Source organism: Somniosus microcephalus, unplaced genomic scaffold, assembly GCF_052327205.1.
Source record: "Somniosus microcephalus isolate GS21.2 unplaced genomic scaffold, FLI_Smic_1.0 unresolved_chr8, whole genome shotgun sequence".
In the NCBI taxonomy this organism is placed as follows: domain Eukaryota; kingdom Metazoa; phylum Chordata; class Chondrichthyes; order Squaliformes; family Somniosidae; genus Somniosus; species Somniosus microcephalus.
In genome coordinates, this window is record NW_028225186.1 from 45,614,831 (window position 1) to 45,633,549 (window position 18,719).

General features: G+C 46.6%; 3 non-coding genes across 3 annotated transcripts; 2 read left to right on the forward strand and 1 right to left on the reverse strand.

Annotated features, from left to right (window-relative positions):
* Positions 1-8,172: 8,172 nt before the first annotated feature.
* trnas-cga (transfer RNA serine (anticodon CGA)) lies at positions 8,173-8,256 on the forward strand. The gene has a single exon. It is a non-coding gene; the product is annotated as a tRNA-Ser (tRNA).
* Positions 8,257-16,421: 8,165 nt separating this feature from the next.
* trnar-ucg (transfer RNA arginine (anticodon UCG)) lies at positions 16,422-16,511 on the forward strand. Its single transcript is given in 2 exon segments — positions 16,422-16,458; positions 16,476-16,511. It is a non-coding gene; the product is annotated as a tRNA-Arg (tRNA).
* A 319-nt stretch (positions 16,512-16,830) lies between these two features.
* trnas-uga (transfer RNA serine (anticodon UGA)) lies at positions 16,831-16,912 on the reverse strand. Its single transcript has one exon. It is a non-coding gene; the product is annotated as a tRNA-Ser (tRNA).
* Between the last annotated feature and the right edge of the window lie 1,807 nt (positions 16,913-18,719).

Sequence of the window (18,719 nt, forward strand, 5' to 3'; positions counted from 1 at the left end):
AGGGGTCAGAGTCTAAGGATAAGGGGTAAGCCATTTTGGACAGAAATGAGGAGGAATTTCTTCACCCAGAGAGTGGTGAATCTGTGGAATTCTGTACCACAGAAGGCAGTCGAGGCGGATTCATTAAATCTATTCAAGGAGTTGTATATATTTCTTAAGGCTAAAGGGATCAAGGGGTATGGGGTGAAAGCAGGGACCGGGTACTGTATTTGGATGATCAGCCATGATCGCATTGAATGATGGAGCAGGTTCGAGGGACGGAATGGCCTACTCCTGCTCCTAACTTCTATGTTTCTATGTTTCTACGACCTTATATGGGATAAAATTAATACTCAACTAGAAACCGTTCTAGAAACCAGGAAGCTGGTTAAAAGACAGAAGCAGAGTGCTGTAGTTATTGGATGGTTTTTTGACTGGACGATGTAAAGAGTGGGCCCCCCTGCATCACTGCTGCGACCGTTGCCCTTCTTGCTATTTCAACAATCTGGACTTGGGTACAGGAGGCAGATGTATCGACATTTGCTGCTAACCCGAAAAAGAGGGAGCCTGGGCAGCTGTGAAGGAACCGTCAGTGAACATTTAGAGAAGAATATGGAGAGGAAGTATACAGCAAATGGTGTGTTAAAAGCTGTCGAGGAGTCCCCAACAATAGATATTTACTGAGCAGAGGAGACCATTCGGCCCACTGTGTTAATTCTGGGTCTTTGCCACAGCAATACTGAACTAAACCCACTGACCCACTATCTCCATATTGACCTGTATCAATCGCAGACCAATCCCACTCTCCTGCTCTCTCTCCAGAGCCCTGTAACAATCCCAAACTAATCCCACTCTCCCGCTCTCACCCCATAGCCCTGTATCAATCCCAAACTAATCCCATTGCCCCACTCTCTCCCAAAAGCCATGTAACAAGCCCAAACGTATCCCACTGACCTGCTATCTTCCCAAAGACCTGCACCAATCCCCAAACTAATCCCACTGCCCCGCTCACACCCGATAGACCTGTATCAATCACAAACTAATCCCACTGCCCCGCTCTCACCCCATAGCCCTGTATCAATCCCAAACTAATCCCACTGCCCCGCTCACACCCCATAGACCTGTGTCAATCACAAACTATTCCCACTGCCCCGCTCTCACACCATAACCCTGAATCAATCCCAAACTAATCCCACTGCCCCGCTCTCACCCCATAGCCCTGAATCAATCCCAAACTAAACACACTGCCACGCTCACGCCCCATAGACCCGTATCAATCCCAAATAAATCCCAGTGCCCCACTCTCTCCCCATAGCCCTGCGCCGGCACTTTGAAAGAGCTATGCAATTAATTTCATTCACCTGCCCTTTCCCCATAGCCCTGTAATGTTTTTCCTTCAAGTATTTATTCAACTGCCTTTTGAAAGTTACTATTGAATCTGCTTCCACCGCCCTTTCAGGCAGCGCATTCCAGATCACAACAACTTGCTGCTTAAAAAAAATGTTTCCTCATGTCACCTCTGGTTCTTTTGCCAATCACCATAAATCTGTGTTCTCTGGTTACCGAACCTTCTGCCAGTGGAAACACTTTCTTGCTATTTACGCTATCAAAACTATTCATGATTTTGAACATCTCTATCAAATCTCCTCTTAACCCTCTCTGCTCTAAGGAGAACAACTCCAGCTTCTCCTGTCTCTCCACATAATTGAATTCCCTCATCCCTGGTACCATTCTGGTAAATCTCCTCTGCACCCTCTCTAAGACCTTGACATCCTGTGTTGACTTTAATAACATAGCACTGGTTTGACACGTTCCTGTGAAAGGTCATTGATCATTAAGAGATCGTAAATCTCACCTGCTTGCTGCTGGGGTTTACCGATGTTGAGCTGAGTCTGTAAGTGCAATGGTTTTGAAATGACTATCAGAGGGGATGTGGTTTAGGCGTCACATGAATGAAATGGCAGTTTCATCTTAAGAAGGAGAAGTGTAAGTGAAGGCCGTCCACGAGGAGGCTGGATTGGCTCGTGTGTGTCATGGGCTGTGGTATCCCACTGTCCAAACAGCCTACTGTGGGCAGCAGCATCTGTAACAGTTGGGAGCCCCTTTCTTTATCTTTACAACTTCCCTTCTCCACCTCTGCCCTCCTGCTGAAACCCATCACAACTGGTCCTCTGCTCAGCCATTGCCCACAGCCAGCAGGGCGAGTGGACAAGAAGCCAGGCTCATTCACCCTCTCCCTAACACATGGCCACAGACACCAATTGTAACCGCTGCCCAGGCTCAGGTCAGCTCCCTCAGCACAGGCCGGGAATGGAGCCTGGAGCTTTCCAAATGCAAGGAAGTAAGAAACAAATACTGGCCAGGAAAGTCTCAGCGACTTCGAGAAATCTGTGCGTTTGTTTGATTGAAACCAAAACGGCTTCGAACCCGAGGATACTTCACACAGGTGGAGAAATTCAGTTCAATTTTTCGACACAATTCAAAGCAGCAGAAGCAATGAACACGTTGAAACCGGCAAATATGAACACATATATCACTAAGCAACATTAGAATAGGGAGCATATGGCACAGAAAAGGAAGAAATGAAAGAAAGAAAGAAAGTACAAGGTCTTGGGGATTTTATACACTGGCACTGTTTTTCTTTCTGTGCCGGGGCAGCAGAGGGCACAATCGGAACATCAGCCACATCAGTGCCTGAAACATGTTTCAATAGGAACAGGAGGAGGCCATTCAGCCCCTCGAGCCTGTCAAACCGGAACTGGAGGAGGCCATTCAGCCCTCGAGTCTGTCAAACCAGAACAGGAGGAGGCCATTCAGCCTCTTGAGCCTGTCAAACTGGAACAGGAGGAGGCCATTCAGTCCCTCAAGCCCGTTACACTGGAATAGGAGGCCATTCAGCCCCTCGAGCCTGTTACACAGGAGGAGGCCATTCAGCCCCTCGAGCCTGTTACACAGGAACAGGAGGAGGCCATTCAGCCCCTCGAGCCTGTTACACAGGAACAGGAGGAGGCCATTCAGCCCCTCGAGCCTGTTACACAGGAACAGGTGGAGGCCATTCATTCCCTTGACCCAGTTACACAGGAACAGCTAATTTATTATTAATGTTTCATGTGATGTGTTTGCTCTGAAATAAATTGTTAAAAGTTTTAACGTGCTTTGGTTGGGAATCGAACCCAGGTCTCCAGCGTGGCAGGTGAGAATTCTACCCCTGAACCACCAATGCTCCCATTAACAATAATTTCCATTTTCCGGTAGCTACAAATTATTTTTGACTTTTGTTAATAGAAGCGAGGACACTGCGGTAAAATAAAAAGCGAAATGCAGCAGATGCTGGATCTGAAATTGTTCAATAAATGTTGGAAACACTCCACAGGTCAGGGAACATCTGTGGACAGAAAAACACAGGGTTAACCTTTCAGGTCCATGAGCTCTCGGTAGAACTAAGATTTTGCAGCTTTGTTGGTCCCGTGTGAGATTCCTTCTTAACTTTTTAAACTTTTAAACTGCTCAAAAATTACAAAATTAAGAAATTAACCTGCCCCCGAAAAAGAAATGGCCCGTACAGGAATCGAACACACGACCTTGGCATTATTAACACCACACTTTAATCAACTGAGCTAACCGGCCCATCCATAAAGCTTACCTATAGTACCATCCCTGTTTCCGGTCTTTGCCAGCTAAGTCACTGTCTTTGAAGGCTGTAAAAGAAAGACTTGCATTTCTACAGGCCTTTCACGACATCAGGACATCCCAAAGTGCTTTACAGCCAATGAATACTTTTTTAACTGTTTTGCATCTGTGACAGGTAGATTGGTCAGGAGGTGGTCAAGTAGGTGTTCCCCTCGTGTTGGTTCCCTCACCACCTGCTGCAGGCCCAGACTGGCAGCCATATCCTTCAGGACTCGACCAGCTCGGTCAGTAGTGCTGCTACCGAGCCACTCTTGATGATGGGCATTGAGGTCCCCACCCAGAGTACATTCTCTGCCCTTGCTGCCTTCAGTGCTTCTTCCAAGTGGTGTTCAACATGGAGGATTAATGATTCATCAGCTGAGGGAGGGTGGTAGGTGGTAATCAGCAGGAGGTTACCTTGCCCATGATTGACCTGATGTCCTGAGACTTCATGGGGTCCGGAGTCAATGTTGAGGACTCGCAGGGCCTCTCCTCCCGACTGTAAACACTGTGCCAGCTGGTGGATCTGTCCTGCTGTTGGGACTGTATACCCACCTCCTTTTCCTCTGTAACAGGCTTGAAGGTCTGAATGGAATCCTCCTATTTCTATTGTACATATTTGAGGGGCTGAATGGCCTCCATCTATTCCTGTGTAACAGACTCAAGGGGCTGAATGGCCTCCTCTTGTTCCTGTGTAACAGACTCAAGGGGCCAAATGGCCTCCTCCTGTTCCTGTACATTAGGTTCGAGGGGCTGAATGGACTCCTCCTGTTCCTGTGTAACAGGCTCGAGGGGTTAAATGGCCTCCTCCTGTTCATGAATAACAGGCTGGAGTCGCTGAATGGCCTCCTCCTGTTCCTGCATAACAGCATCGAGGGGCTTATTGGCCTCCTCCTGTTCCTGTGTAACAGGCTCGGGGGGCTGAATGACCTCATGCTGTTCATGTATAAGAAGCTTAACAGTGTGAATAGTCTCCTCCTGATCCTGTATAACAGGCTCGAGGGGCTGAGTGGACTCCTCCTGTTCCTGTATAATAGGCTCAAGGGGCTGAATGGATTCCTGTACCTGTGTAAGAGGCTCGAGGAGCTGAATGGCCTCATCCTTCTCATGAATAACAGGCTTCAGGGGCTGAATGGACTCCTCCTGTTCCTGTATAACAGACTCGAAGGGCTGAATGGCCTCCTTCTCTTCATGTATAACAGGCTTGAAGGGCTGAAAGGCCTCCTCCTATTCCTGTGTATCAGGCTTGAGGGGCTGAATGGCTTCCTCCTTTTCCTGTATAACTGGCTCGACAGGCTGAATAGCCTCCTCCTGTTCCCGTATAACAGGCTCAAGGGGCTGAATGGCCTCCTCTTGTTCCCATCTAACAGGCTCGAGGGGCTGAATGGCCTCCTCCTGTTCCACTGATACAGACTTGAGGGGCTGAACGGCTTCCTCCTTTTCCTGCATAACAGACTTAACAGGCTGAATAGCCTCCGCCTGTTCCTGAGTAAAAGTGTCATTGGGCTGAATGGCATTCTCCTGTACCCGTGTCAAAGGGCCTTGGGACTGAATGGCCTCCTCATGTTCCTTTGTTAAAGGGTCATGGAACTGAATGGCATGCTCCTGTTCCTATGTAAAAGGGTAATGGAACTGAATGGCATGCTCCTGTTCCTATGTAAATGGGCCATGGGAATGAACGGCCTCCTCCTGTTCCTATGTAAAAGGGTCATGAGACTGAATGGCGTCCCTATGTAAAAGGCAGCACGGTGGCATAGTGGTTAGCACTGTTGCCGCCCAGAGACACGGGTTCGAATCCGGCCTCGGGCGACTGTCTGCATGGAGTTTGCACATTCTCTCAGTGTTTCCGTGGGTTTCCTCTGGGTGCTCCAATTTCCTCCCACAGTCCAAAGATGTGCAAGCTAGGTTGATTGGCTCGGATAAATTGATCCTTAGTGTTAGGGGGATTAAATACGTGGGGTTGCGGGGATAGGGTGGGATATGTGTCGGTGCAAGCTCGATGGGCCAAAAATGGCCTCTATCTGCACTGTGGGGTTTCTGTGACTGAATAGCCTCCTCCTGTTCCTATGTAAAACGGCCATGGGACTGAATGGCCTCGTGTTCCTATGTAAATGGGACATGGGACTGAATGGCCTCCTCCTGCTCCTGTGTAACAGAGTTCAGGGTTTGAGAGGACTTAGAGGGAAAGTGTCGGGGCGGCAGTTTCCCTTCTCTGAATTACCGATTTACTGCAAAATGTACCGTCGGTGGAGGAAACACCAAACCCTGACCCAAAATCCGACCCTGATCGGACTCAAACCCACAATCTGTCATACAACTAGAAGTCCATTGCGCCATAGAACTGCATTACAAAAGCAAAATAGTGTTGATGCTGGAAATCTGAAATATAAACAGATGAAATGCTGCAAAACACTCTGCAGGTCAGGCAGCATTCCATGTCTGTTTAAAAGGGATCTACTTATTCAGTCCCGGATTATTCTGTGTCTGTTTAAAAGGGATGTACTGTCATTCTGTGTCTGTTTAAAAGGGATGTACTGTCATTCTGTTTAAAAGGGATGTGCTTGTTAGTCCCGGATCTTTCTGTATCTGATTAAAACGGGTGTTACATAATATTATAGAGTCTGCCCCACAGAAACAGTCCATTTGTACGAACTGGTCTCCAAACGAGGCTCCTCCTTCTCTATTTCTCCGCCCCCACCCCCCAAAAAAAAACTAGAATCAATAGCGAGCCTGCACTGACACACATCCCACCCGATCCCCGTAACCCCTACACCCACCCTATCCCCATAACCCCACGTATTTAAACCCCCCTAACACTAAGGGGCAATTTATTATAGCCAATCAACTTAACCTGCACATTTTTGGACTGTGGGAGGAAACCGGAGCACTCGGAGAAAACCCACGCAAACACAGGGAGAATGTGCAAACTCCACACAGACAGTCACCCGAGGTCCGGATTCGAACCCGGGTCCCTAGCGCTGTGAGGCAACAGTGCTAACCACTATGCCACCATGCTGCCCGTTCACTAATGTCTTTCAGGGAAAGAAATCTGCCGCCCTTACCTGGTCTGGCCTTTGTGTGACTCCATTCCCATAGCAATGTGGTTGACTCTTAACTGCCTCTGAAATGGCCTAGCAATCCAGTCAGTTGTAACAAACCGCTACGAAACAAAATAATAAAAATGAAACTGTACGGACCACCTGGCCTCCTCCCGTGGTCCCCACCATCACAGAAGCCAGTCTTCAGCCAATTCCATTCACTCCACATGATATCAAGAAAAGGCTGAGCACACTGGTAACAGCAATGGCTCTGGGCCCTGACAACACACCGGCTATCATTCGGAAGACTTGTGCTCCAGCCAAGCTGTTCTAGTACAGCTACAGCACTGGCATCTATCCAACAATGTGGAAGACTGCCCAGGTATGTCCTGTCCACATAAAGCAGCGCAAATCCAATCCAGCCAATTACCGCCCCATCAGTCTACTCTCAACTCTCAATCATCAGCAAAGTGATGGAAGGTGCCATCCACAGTGCCGTAAAGAGGCACTTACTGACCAATAACCTGCTCATTGATGCCCGGCTTGGGTTCTGCCAAGAGCACTCGGCTCCCGACTTCATTAAAACCTTGGTCCAACATGAACAAAGGAGCTGACCATCAACATCCTGGGGGTTACCATTGACCATAAATACTGTGACAACAAGAGAAGGTCAGAGGCGAGGCATTCTGCGTCGGGTGTCTCACCTCCTGACTTCCCAAAGACTTTCTACCATCTACAAGGCACAAGTAAGGAGTGTGATGGAATACTCTCCACTTGCCTGGATGAGTGCAGCACCAACAACACTCAAGAAGTTCGACACCATCCAGAGCAAAGCAGCCCGCTTGATTGACACCCAATCCACCACCTTAAACATTCACTCCCTCCACCACCGGCGCACCGTGGCTGCAGTGCGTACCATCTACAAGATGCACTGCAGCAACTCACCAAGGCTTCTTCAGCAGCACCTCCCAAACACGCAACCTCTTCCACCTAGAAGGACAAGCGCAGCAGGCGCATGGGAACACCCCCACCTCCAAGTTCCCCTCCAAGTCACACACCATCCTGACTTAGAAGTATATTGCCGATCCTTCATCGTTGCTGGGTCAAAATCCTGGAACTCCCTCCCTAACAGCACTGTGGGAGTACCTTCACCACACGGACTGCAGCGGTTCAAGAAGGCGGCTCACCACCACCTTCTCAAGGGGCAATTAGGGATGGGCATTTAATGCTGGCCTTGCCAGCGCACCCACATCCCATAAACGAATTAAAAAAAATCCTATCAGCATATCCTTCTATTCCTTTCTCCCTTCCTCTTAAATGCATCTGTAGTATTCGCCTCAACTAATGCATTCTCAGCGCACTTTGGGCAAAGAAGTTAACCCTGAATTCCCTGATGGATTTATCGGTGAGTATTTGTGACCTGTCTTCTCTGAGCTAGTTCCTGACTCACTCACAGTAGGAAGCATTTTCTCAATGTTAATTTGCAGCTGCGATGGCCGAGTGGATAAGGCGTTTGGACTCGAAATCTCAATGGGGTTTTTCTGCGCAGGTTTGAACCCTGCTCGCAGCGACTTTGAAGTTAACTATTTATTTTATTTCATCGGCTCCCTGTGGCGATCACTGGCCCCGAAATTGATCAGAATTCCCTCCACTGCACTTTATTACACTGATTAACCCAAAGCTGTTGTTCCAATTGGAACACTAATAATTTATCGGCATCCATTAGATATTGTGGATTTTTTGGGAACTAGTGAGCAATACACACACAAAGCAGCATCAAAAATATTAATTAATAATGAGCTCTGCAGTGTCTGGTAGGGAATCACCTTCAGCTACTAAGTGGGAACACGGTTTGGTTTTATAAAACTGAACACGAATTAAAAGTGTGTAAAAAAACCGCGGCAGAACTAGAACCTACAATCTTCTGGTAACCTGAGGATTAATTGGTGGTTTATAGGTCAGCGACATCTGTGGACAGAGAAACACAGGGTCAACCTTCCAGTTCCTTGAACTCTCGGCAGAACTTTGCTTCAAAGTATTACAGCTCCAATCTTTTCAGCAAATAGCAAAATTAAGAAACTACCCACACCATCAAAAAGTAAATGGCCCATACGGGGATCGAACTCGGGACCTTGGCGTTATTTAGGAGCACGCTCGAACTTACTGAGCTAATCAGCCTAACTTCACTCCTTTTACTGTTAAAATCAATTTATGTTGAGTTTTGGTTTTTGTCAGTTGACTTCGAAGGCTGTAAAAGAAAGACTCTGATTTCAACAGCGCCTTTCACATCAGGACGTCTCAAAATGCTTTACAGCCAATGAAGTTATAGTCACTGTTGTAATGTAGGAAAAACAGCAGCAGCCAATTTGTGCACAGCAAGCTCCCACAAAGTGATAATCGAAGATAACCTGTTTTAGTGATGGTGATCTGCGGATAAATATTGGTTACAGGACACCGGGTAAACCTCATCACCCCCTGCTCTTCTTCCAATCGTGCCATGGGATCTTTAATGTCCACCCGAGAGGGCAGAGGGGGCCTCAGTTTTAGAGTTGTATTCCACCACAATCTGTAACCTTATGGACCGGCATATCTCACACACTACCATTAGCATCAAGACAGGGGGCCAACCCTGGTTCAATGAGGAGTGCAGAAGAGCATTTCAGGAGCAGCACCAGGCGTACCTAAAATGAGATGCCAACCTCATGAAGCTACAACACAGGACTACACACATTCTAAGCTATGGAAACAGCATGTGTAGACAGAGCTAAGCGCTCCAACAACCAACGGATCAGATCAATGCTCTGCAATCCTGCCACATCCAGTCGTGACTATTTTAATTTAATTTAATTTGTTCCTATTATTTGGCCATCGCTGGCAAGGCCAGCATTAATTGCCCATCCCTAATTGCCCTTGAGAAGGTGGTAGTGAGAAGCCCTCTTGACCCGCTGCAGTCAATGAGGTGAAGGTCGTCCAATAGTACTGTTAGGGAGGGATTTCCAGGATTTTGACCTAGCGACGATGAAGTTATGGTGATATATTTTCACAAAGGGATGGTATGTAACTTGGAGGGGAACTTGGAGGTGATGGTGTTCCCATGCACCTGCTGCCCTTATAAGAACATAAGAACATAAGAAATAGGAGCAGGAGTAGGCATTCGGCCCCTCGAGCCTGCTTCACCATTCAATAAGTTCATGGCTGATCTGATCTTGGCCTCAACTCCACTTTTCTGCCTGTTCCCCCTTAGCCCTTGACACTCCGATAGTTCAACAATCTGTCTACCTCAGGCTTGAATATAATCAATGATTCAGACTCCACAGCTCTCTGGGGTAGATATTTCCAAAGAATCACAACCCTCTGAGAGAATAAATTTCTCCTCATCTGCGTCTTAAATGGACAAACCCTTATTCTGAAACTATGCCACCTGATTCTAGATTCCCCCATGAGGGAAAACAACCTCTCAGCATCTACCCTGTCAAGCCCCCTCAGAATCTTATATGTTTCAATGAGATCACCTCTCATTCTCCTAACCTCCAATGAGTATAGGCCCAACCTGCTCAACCTTTCCTCATAAGACAATCCCTTCATCCCAGGAATCAACCTAGAGAACCTTCTCTGAACTGTCTCCAATGCAAGTTTATCCCTCCTTAAATAAGGAGAACAAAAATGTATGCAGTACTCTAGGCGTGGCCTCACCTGTACAGTTGTAGCAAGACTTCCCTGCTTTTATACTCCATGCCCCTTGCAATTAAGGCCAACATTCCATTTGTCTACTTAATTACTGCATGCTAACTTTTTGTGTTTCATGTACGAGGACACCCAGATCCATCTTAACCGCAGCATTCTGTAGTCTCTCTCCATTTCAATAATATTTTGCTTTTCTATGCCCTCCATGGCCTCGCCCCTCCCTATTTCTGTAATCTCCTTCAGCCCCACAACCCCCTGAGATATCTGTGCTCCTCTAATCCAGCCCTCTTGAGCATCCCTGATTATAATCGCTCAACCTTTCTGTTGCCCTAAGCTTTGGAATTCCCTGCCTAAACCTGTCCACCTCTCTTTCCTCCTTTAAGATGCTCCTTATAACCTATCTCTTTGACCAAGCTTTTGGTCACCTGCCCTAATTTCTCCTTATGTGGATTGGTGTCAAATGTTTTGTCTGAAAATACTCCTGTGCAGCGCCTTGGGACGTTTTACTACATTAATGGTGCTATATAAATGCAAGTTGTTGTTGGTAATGGTGGTCGCTGATTCGGTGATGGTCTTGCTGTTGAATGTGAAGGGGCGGTGGTTCGACTTTCGCTTGTTGGAGCTGGCCATTGCCTGGCACTTGTGTTGGCTGTTGTCATGTGTGGCACACAGTGACATATGCACAGTATTTGCCGATAGGATAGTGTATGATTGACAACTGCAGGTGTATGCTGAAAGATTAATGCAGGAAATTGTCAGCTAGAGTCTCGAAAATATAAGCTTATACACATGAACCAAATCCAATGGCCGGTTAGCTCAGTTGGTTAGAGCGTGGTGCTAATAACGCCAAGGTCGCGGTTTCGATCCCTGTACGGGCCATTTGATTTTTGGTAGAGAGGGTAGTTACTTGATTTTGTTATTTGTTGAAAAGTTTGGATGGAAACTCACACGGGACCTGCAATACTTTGAAGCAAAGCTGGAAATCCTGAGTTATGACCTGCGGAGCGTTTCCAACATTAAATGAACAATTCCAGATCCATCGGGACTTCTCGTATTTCAATCAGTGAACGGTTCACAGCTGCTGATTGGTTTGGAGTGCAAAGAATAGAACTGAAATAAATACAATCCCGGGGTTTAATCGCTCATTATTAACATACCGCCAGAAACAGACCGTTCGGTCCAACCAGTCCATGCCGCCGTTTATGCTTCACTCGAGCCTCCTCCAGTCTTTCCTCATCTAAATCTATCAGCATAACCCTCTATTCACTTCTCCCACATTTGCTTACCTAGCCTCCTCTAAAATGCATCTAAACTATTCCCTTCAACCACTCCCTGTGGTAGCGAGTTCCACATTCTCACCACTCTCTGGGTAAAGATGTTTCTGCTGAATTCCCGATTGGATTTCTTGCTGACTATCTTATATTGATGGCCTCTAGTTATGCTCTTCCCACAAGTGGAATCATTCTCTCTGTATCCACTCTATCAAAACCTTTCATAATTTTAAAGATCTTTTAAACTGACCTCCCTATTCTTCCTAGCATAATGAAATACGTCACACTTATTTGTGTTCAAATTCATTTGCCAATGCTATGCCCATTCTGCAAGTTTATTACTGTCCTCCTGTAACTTGTTGCAGTCCTCCCCAGTATTGACTATTCCCCCCAATTTGGTGTCATCTGCAAATTTATAAATTGTGTTTCTGATCACTAAGTCTAAATCGTTAATATAAATTGCGAACAGCAGTGGCTCCAGCTCTGATACTTGTGGAACACCACTACCCACCTTCTGCCACTGTGAATAAACTACCCGGTAGTCGGACTATCTGCCTTCTCTCCTTAAGCCAGCCAGCAATCCATTCCACTTCTTCACGCCTGACTCTGAATTCTCTGCCCTTGTTCATCAGTCTATTATGGGGTACATTATCGAAGGCCTTCTGAAAATCCAGATAAATTACATCTACTGCATTACCATTGTCTACTCTCTCTGTTGGTTTGGAGTGCATAGAATGGGACTGAAATGACATCGGCGATCTCCAGTTCCCTGCTCCCCTCACCCACTCCAACCTAACTCCCGTCTGATCTTGCAGCACTCCGTTCTCTCCGATACAACCCTAACATTGTCATTAAACCTGCTGACAAAGGTGGTGCTGTTGTTGTTTGGAGAACCGTCCTCTACCATCCGGAGGCTGAACGGCAACTCTCTGACAGCTCCTCCGACCTCCCCCTGTACCATGACCCCACTACTGAACATCAAGCAATTGTTTCCAAGACTGTCACTGACCTCATCTCCTCTGGAGATCTTCCCCCCATGGCCGCCAATCTCTCAGTTCCTCAACACTGCACTGCCCACTTCCACATCCTTCCCAAGATCCACAAACAGGACTGCCCTGGTTGACCAATTGTTGCAGCCTGTTCTTGCTCCACAGAACTGATTTCTTCCTATCTTCACTCTATTTTTTCTCGACTTGTCCAGTCCCTTCCCACCTACGTGCGCGACTCTTCCAACACCCTCCGTACTTTAACAGTTTCCAGTTTCCTGGCCCCAAACGTCTCCTTTCCACTCTGGATGTCCATTCCCTCTACACCTCCATCCACCACCAGGACGGCCTTAAGCGGCTCCACTTCTTCCTTGAACAGAGGCCCCACCAGTCCCCATCCACCACCGCCTTTGTCCGCCTGGCTGCACTTGTTCTCACATTGTACAACTTCTCCTTTGATTCCATTCACTTCCTCCAAATTAAAGGTGTTGCTATAGGTACCTGCATGGGCCCTAGCTATGCCTGCCTTTTTGTGGGATATGTGGAACATTCTTTGTTCAAGTCCGACTCAGGTCCCCTTCCTCACCTCTTTTTCCGGTACATCGATGATTGTATTGGTGCCATTTCCTGCTCTCGCCCTGAACTAGATAATTTCTTTCACTTTGCCTCCAATTTCCACCCTTCCCTCACCTTCACATGGTCCATCTCCGACTCTTCCCTTCCCTTCCTCGACTTCTCTGTCTCCATTTCTGGGGATAGGCTATCGACCAACATCCACTATAAGCCCACTGACTCCCACAGCTACCTGGACCACACTTCCTCCCACCACGCTTGCTGTAAGGACTCATAGAAACATAGAAACATAGAGACATAGAAGATAGGAGCAGGAGTAGGCATTTGGCCCCTCGAGCCTGCTCCACCATTCAATGCGATCATGGCTGATCATCCAAATTCAGTACCCTGTCCCTGCCTTCTCCCCATATCCCTTGATCCCTTTAGCCTTAAGAAATATATCTAACTCCTTCTTGAATATATTTAATCAATTTGCCTCCACTGGCTTCTGTGGTAGAGAATTCCACAGGTTCACCACTCTCTGGATGAAGTAATTCCTCCTCATCTCTGTCCTAAATGGCTTACCCCTTATCCTTAGGCTGTGACCCCTGGTTCTGGAATCCCCGGCCATCGGGAACATCCTTACTGCATCTAGTCTGTCTAGTCCTGTTAGTATTTTATAAGTATCAATGAGATCACCTCTCATTCTTCTAAACTCCAGCGAGTATAAGACCAATCAACCCAATCTCTCCTCATATGTCATTCCTGCCATCCCAGGTATCAGTCTGGTGAATCTTCACTGCTCTTACTCCATGGCAAGAACATCCTTCCTCAGATAAGGCGACCAAAACTGCACACAATGCTCAAGATGTGGTCTCACCAAGGCCCTGTACAACTGCAGCAAGACATCCTTGCTGCTGTACTCGAACCCTCTCGCTACGAAGGCCAACATACCATTTGCCTTCTTAACCGCCTGCTGCACCTGCATGCTTACCTTCAGCGACTAGTGCACAAGGACACCCAGGTCTAGTTGCACTTCCCCTTCTCCCAATCTATTGACGTTCAGATAATAATCTGCCTTCCTGTTTTTGCCACCAAAGTGGACAACCTCGCATTTATCCACATTATACTGCATCGGACATGCTTCTTCCCAATCACCCAACCTGTCCAAATCATACTGGAGTTTCTCGGCATCCAATTCACAATTCACAATTCAATTCACAATTCAAATCGCTTTATTGGCATGATAAGTTACATCTTATGTTGCCAAAGCATCAAAATACATTTATGGTTGAGCACATAAACGCAGTTCTATTCATACAGTGTATAAACAGGTATATCCCTGAGTGTATAAATATACATTCGCATTGTTTATATATATTCATTTCTGAGTTTACTGGTTGTCCCTCTGTTCATGGAAAGCTGTAACATAGTGTGCCGCCAGTGTTACACAGCTTCTCTCCTCTCCCAGCACACATGCCCACCCAGCTTTGTGTCATCTGTAAACTTGGAGATATTACATCTAGTTCCCTCGTCTAGATCATTAATATATATTGTGAATAACTGGGGTCCTAGCACCAATCCCTGCGGTACCCCACTAGTCACTGCCTGCCACTCGGAAAAAGACCCGTTTATTCCAACTCTTTGCTTCCTGTCTGCCAACCAGTTGTCTATCCAAGTCAGTACCTTGCCCCCAATTCCATGTGCCTTAACTTTACACGCTAATCTCTTGTGTGGGACCTTCTCAAAAGCCTCTGAATGTCCAAATACACCACATCCACATAGCATTTCCCCCACTACCGATGTCAGGCTTACCGGTCTATAATTCCCCGTTTTCTATCTACCACCTTTTTTGAATAGTGGGGTAACATTAGCTACCCTCCAATCCATGGGAACTGTTCCAGAGTCTATCGAATTTTGGAAGATGACCAGCAATGCATCTACTATTTCTAGGGCCACTTCCTTAAGTACACTAGGATGTAGATTATCAGTCCCTGGGGATTTATCCATTCCATTCTATTCCATTCTCCCAGTTTCTCTGTCTCTGTTGCATCTGTTCTGATGAGGCCACCTTCCATACCAATGCTTCCGGTATGTCTTCCATTTTCCTCAACTGAGGATCCCCCTCTACCATGGTTGACATGACACTCGACCGAGTCTGTTCCATTTCCCGCACGACTGCTCTCACCCCTTGCGCTCACTCCCAGAAACATAATAGGGTTCCCCCCTTGTCCTCACCTTTCACCCCACCTGCCTCCACATTCAACGGATCATCCTGCGCCATTTCCACCACCTCCAGCATGATCCCACCGCCAAACACATCTTCCTCTCCTCCCTTTCAGCATTTCAAAGGGACCGCTCTCTCCATGACAGCCTGGTCCACTCCTCTATCACCCCAACACCCCTTCTCCTTCGCCCGGCACCATCCCATGCAAGTGCAGGAGATGCAACACCTGCCCTTTTAATTCCGTCCTTCCCATCGCCCAGGGCACCAAACACTCCTTCCAGGTGAATCAGCGATTACCTGTACTTCTTACAATTTAGTTACTGTATTCGCTGAATCTACATTGTGACACCAAATGCAGATTGGGTGACCGCTTTGCAGAACAGTCGGCAAGTGTGACCCCGAGCTTCCGGTCACCTGTCACTATAATTATCTGCTCCACTCCCTCTCTGATCTCTCCTTCCTTGGCCTGTTGCACTGTTCCAATGAAGCTCTACGTAAGCTCGAGGAACAGCACCTCATCTTTCTATTAGGCACTTTACAGCCTTCTGGACTTAACACCGAGTTCAACAATTTCAGACTATAAATTGGCCCCTGTATATCTTTAATTTTTTTAATTTGTTCTCATTTTTCCTCACATGACAGTTGTTAATGTTTCTGCCATAATCATTCACACCTCATCTTGAGCCATCTTTTGTTCGTTAACTTGTCCTATTACCTCTCCTTTTGCCTTGCACCATCATCCCTTTTGTAAGTCAATCTCTCCTGCCGTCCATTCTATCACAGACATTTCCTTTGTTCTTACCTCGCCTCCACCCACCCCTGCTTAAATATCCCTCTTCTCTAACCTTCTCCAGTTCTGACGAAGGGTTCGACCTGAAAGGTTAACTCTGTTTCTCCCTCACTCGATGCTGCCTGACCTGCTGAGTGTTTCCAGTATTCTCTGTTGTTAATGAAATGAACACAGTAACGGAGTTTAATCACTCATTATTAGGATTTGTTGAGTCTACTTTTGTGTGGCCGCGTGGCCTAATGGATAAGGCGTCTGACTTCGGTGTAAATTCTGAATGCTATCAGAAGATTGCAGGTTCGAGTCCTGCCGCGGTCGTTTTACACACTTTTTAATTCGGTTTCAACTTTAGAAAACCAAACCGCATTTCCACTCTTTTCCTTCCAAACATTGCAGGGTTCTTTATTAAATGGAATTTTTACGTGCTGTCTTATGTGTAAATTTCTCACTGATCTTTGCAAATAGTTTCAAACAAATCCACAATTTCTCATTGATGACAAATTAGTGTTTCCAATTGGAACAACAGCTTTGGGTTAATCAGTGTCATAACGTGCAGTGGAGGGAATTCTAATCAGTTTCGGGGCCAGTGATCTCCACAGGGAACCGATGAAATAAAATAAAGAATTTGCAGTAGAATCGCTGCGAGCAGGGTTCGAACCTGCGCAGAGAAACCCCATTGGATTTCAAGTCCAACGCCTTAACCACTCGGCCATCGCAGCTGTGCAAATGTAACTTTTCAACAGTGAAATGACCTGTGCAAACTATTAGACAGCTTCCCTGCACAATATAAATGGAAGGAAGTTGTGTGACAGCTGCACAGAGGCCTGGTTAGGTCACTGTGTACAGTTCTGCACACTGCACCTTAGAAAGGATATATTGACCTTGAAGGATGTGCGGTGCAGATTCACGAGTGTGTTACCAGAGCTCCAAGGGTTAGGCTATGAGCAGAGATCACATAATCTAGGCTTGTATTCCCTGGAATATTGAAGATTAAGGGGCAGAGATCATAGAAATACAGAAATTTACGCCAGAGAAGGAGGCCATTCGGCCCATCGTGTCTTTGCCGGACGAAAAAGAGATATTTTGCCTCATCCCACTTTCCAGCTCTGGGTCCGTACCCCTGTAGCTTACAGCACTTCAAGTACATGTCCATACTGCTTTCTATTAATGTGATCGGTAGTGACTTCCAGATCCGCTCCACTCTCTGTGTGAAAATGGTTCTTGTCAACTCCTCTTTAATCATTTTACCAGTTACTTTAAATCTACGCCCCTGATCATTGACATTTCTGCTAAGGGAAATAGGTCCTTCCTATCCACTGTATCCTGGCCCCTCAGTATTTTATGCACCTCAATTATGTCTCCACTCCACTTCCTCTGCTCCAAAGATAACAACCCAACCCTATCCAATCTTTACTTACAGCTAAAATTTTCCAGTCCTGGCAACATCCTAGTAAATCTCCTCGGTACCCTCTCTAGTGCAATAACATCTTTCCTGTACTGTGGTGACCAAAGCTGTCTGCAGTACTCTAGCTGTGGCCTAACAAGTGTTTTATACTGTTCAAACATAACCAGACCGTTCTTGAATTCTATGCCTTGGCTAATACAAACATAGAAACATAGAAGATAGGAGCAGGAGTAGGCCGTTCGGCCCCTCGAGCCTGCTCCACCATTCAATGAGATCATGGCTGATCATCCAAATACAGTACCCGGTCCCTGCTTTCTCCCCATAACCGTTGATCCCTTTAGCCTTAAGAAATATATCCAACTCCTTCTTGAATATATTTAATGTATTGGCCTCTGCTGCCTTCTGTGGTAGAGAATTCCACAGGTTCAGCACTCGCTGGATGAAGAAATTCCTCCTCATCTCTGTCCTAAATGGCTTATCCCTTACCTTCGTCTGTGACACCTGGTTCTGGATTCACCGACCATCGGGAACATCGTTCCTGCATCTAGTCAGTCCAGTCCTGTCAGAATTTTATACGTTTCAATTAGATCCCCTCTCATTCTTCTAAACCCCAGTGAGTATAAGCCCGATCGACACAATCTCCCCTCATACATCATTCCTGCCATCCCAGCTATCTGCCTGGTGAAACTTTGCAGAACTACTTCCATGGCAAGAATGTCCTTCCTCAGATAAGGCGACCAAAACTGCACACAATACTCAAGATGTGGTCTCACCAAGGCCCTGTACAACTGCAGCAAGACATCCCTGTTCCTGTGATCAAACCCTCTCGCTATGAAGGCCAAGATACCATTTGCCTTCTTAACCACCTGCCGCCTAATAAAGGAAAATATTCCCGAGGACGTTTTAACCAATAATAAAGCAGAAACTGCTGGAAATATTTGTTAGAACGGATTCTTTTACCCTCAGTCTGGTTCAGTAAACACTGAGTCGAACAACTGGAGAATTCAAACGATTTATTATCCGCGGAGTCTTACTCTGATATATCGACACCGACTCCTGCAAGAGTCTGCGAATCCAACAGAGCAAGCAGTTTGTCCTACAGTGTGTTACATTATTATACT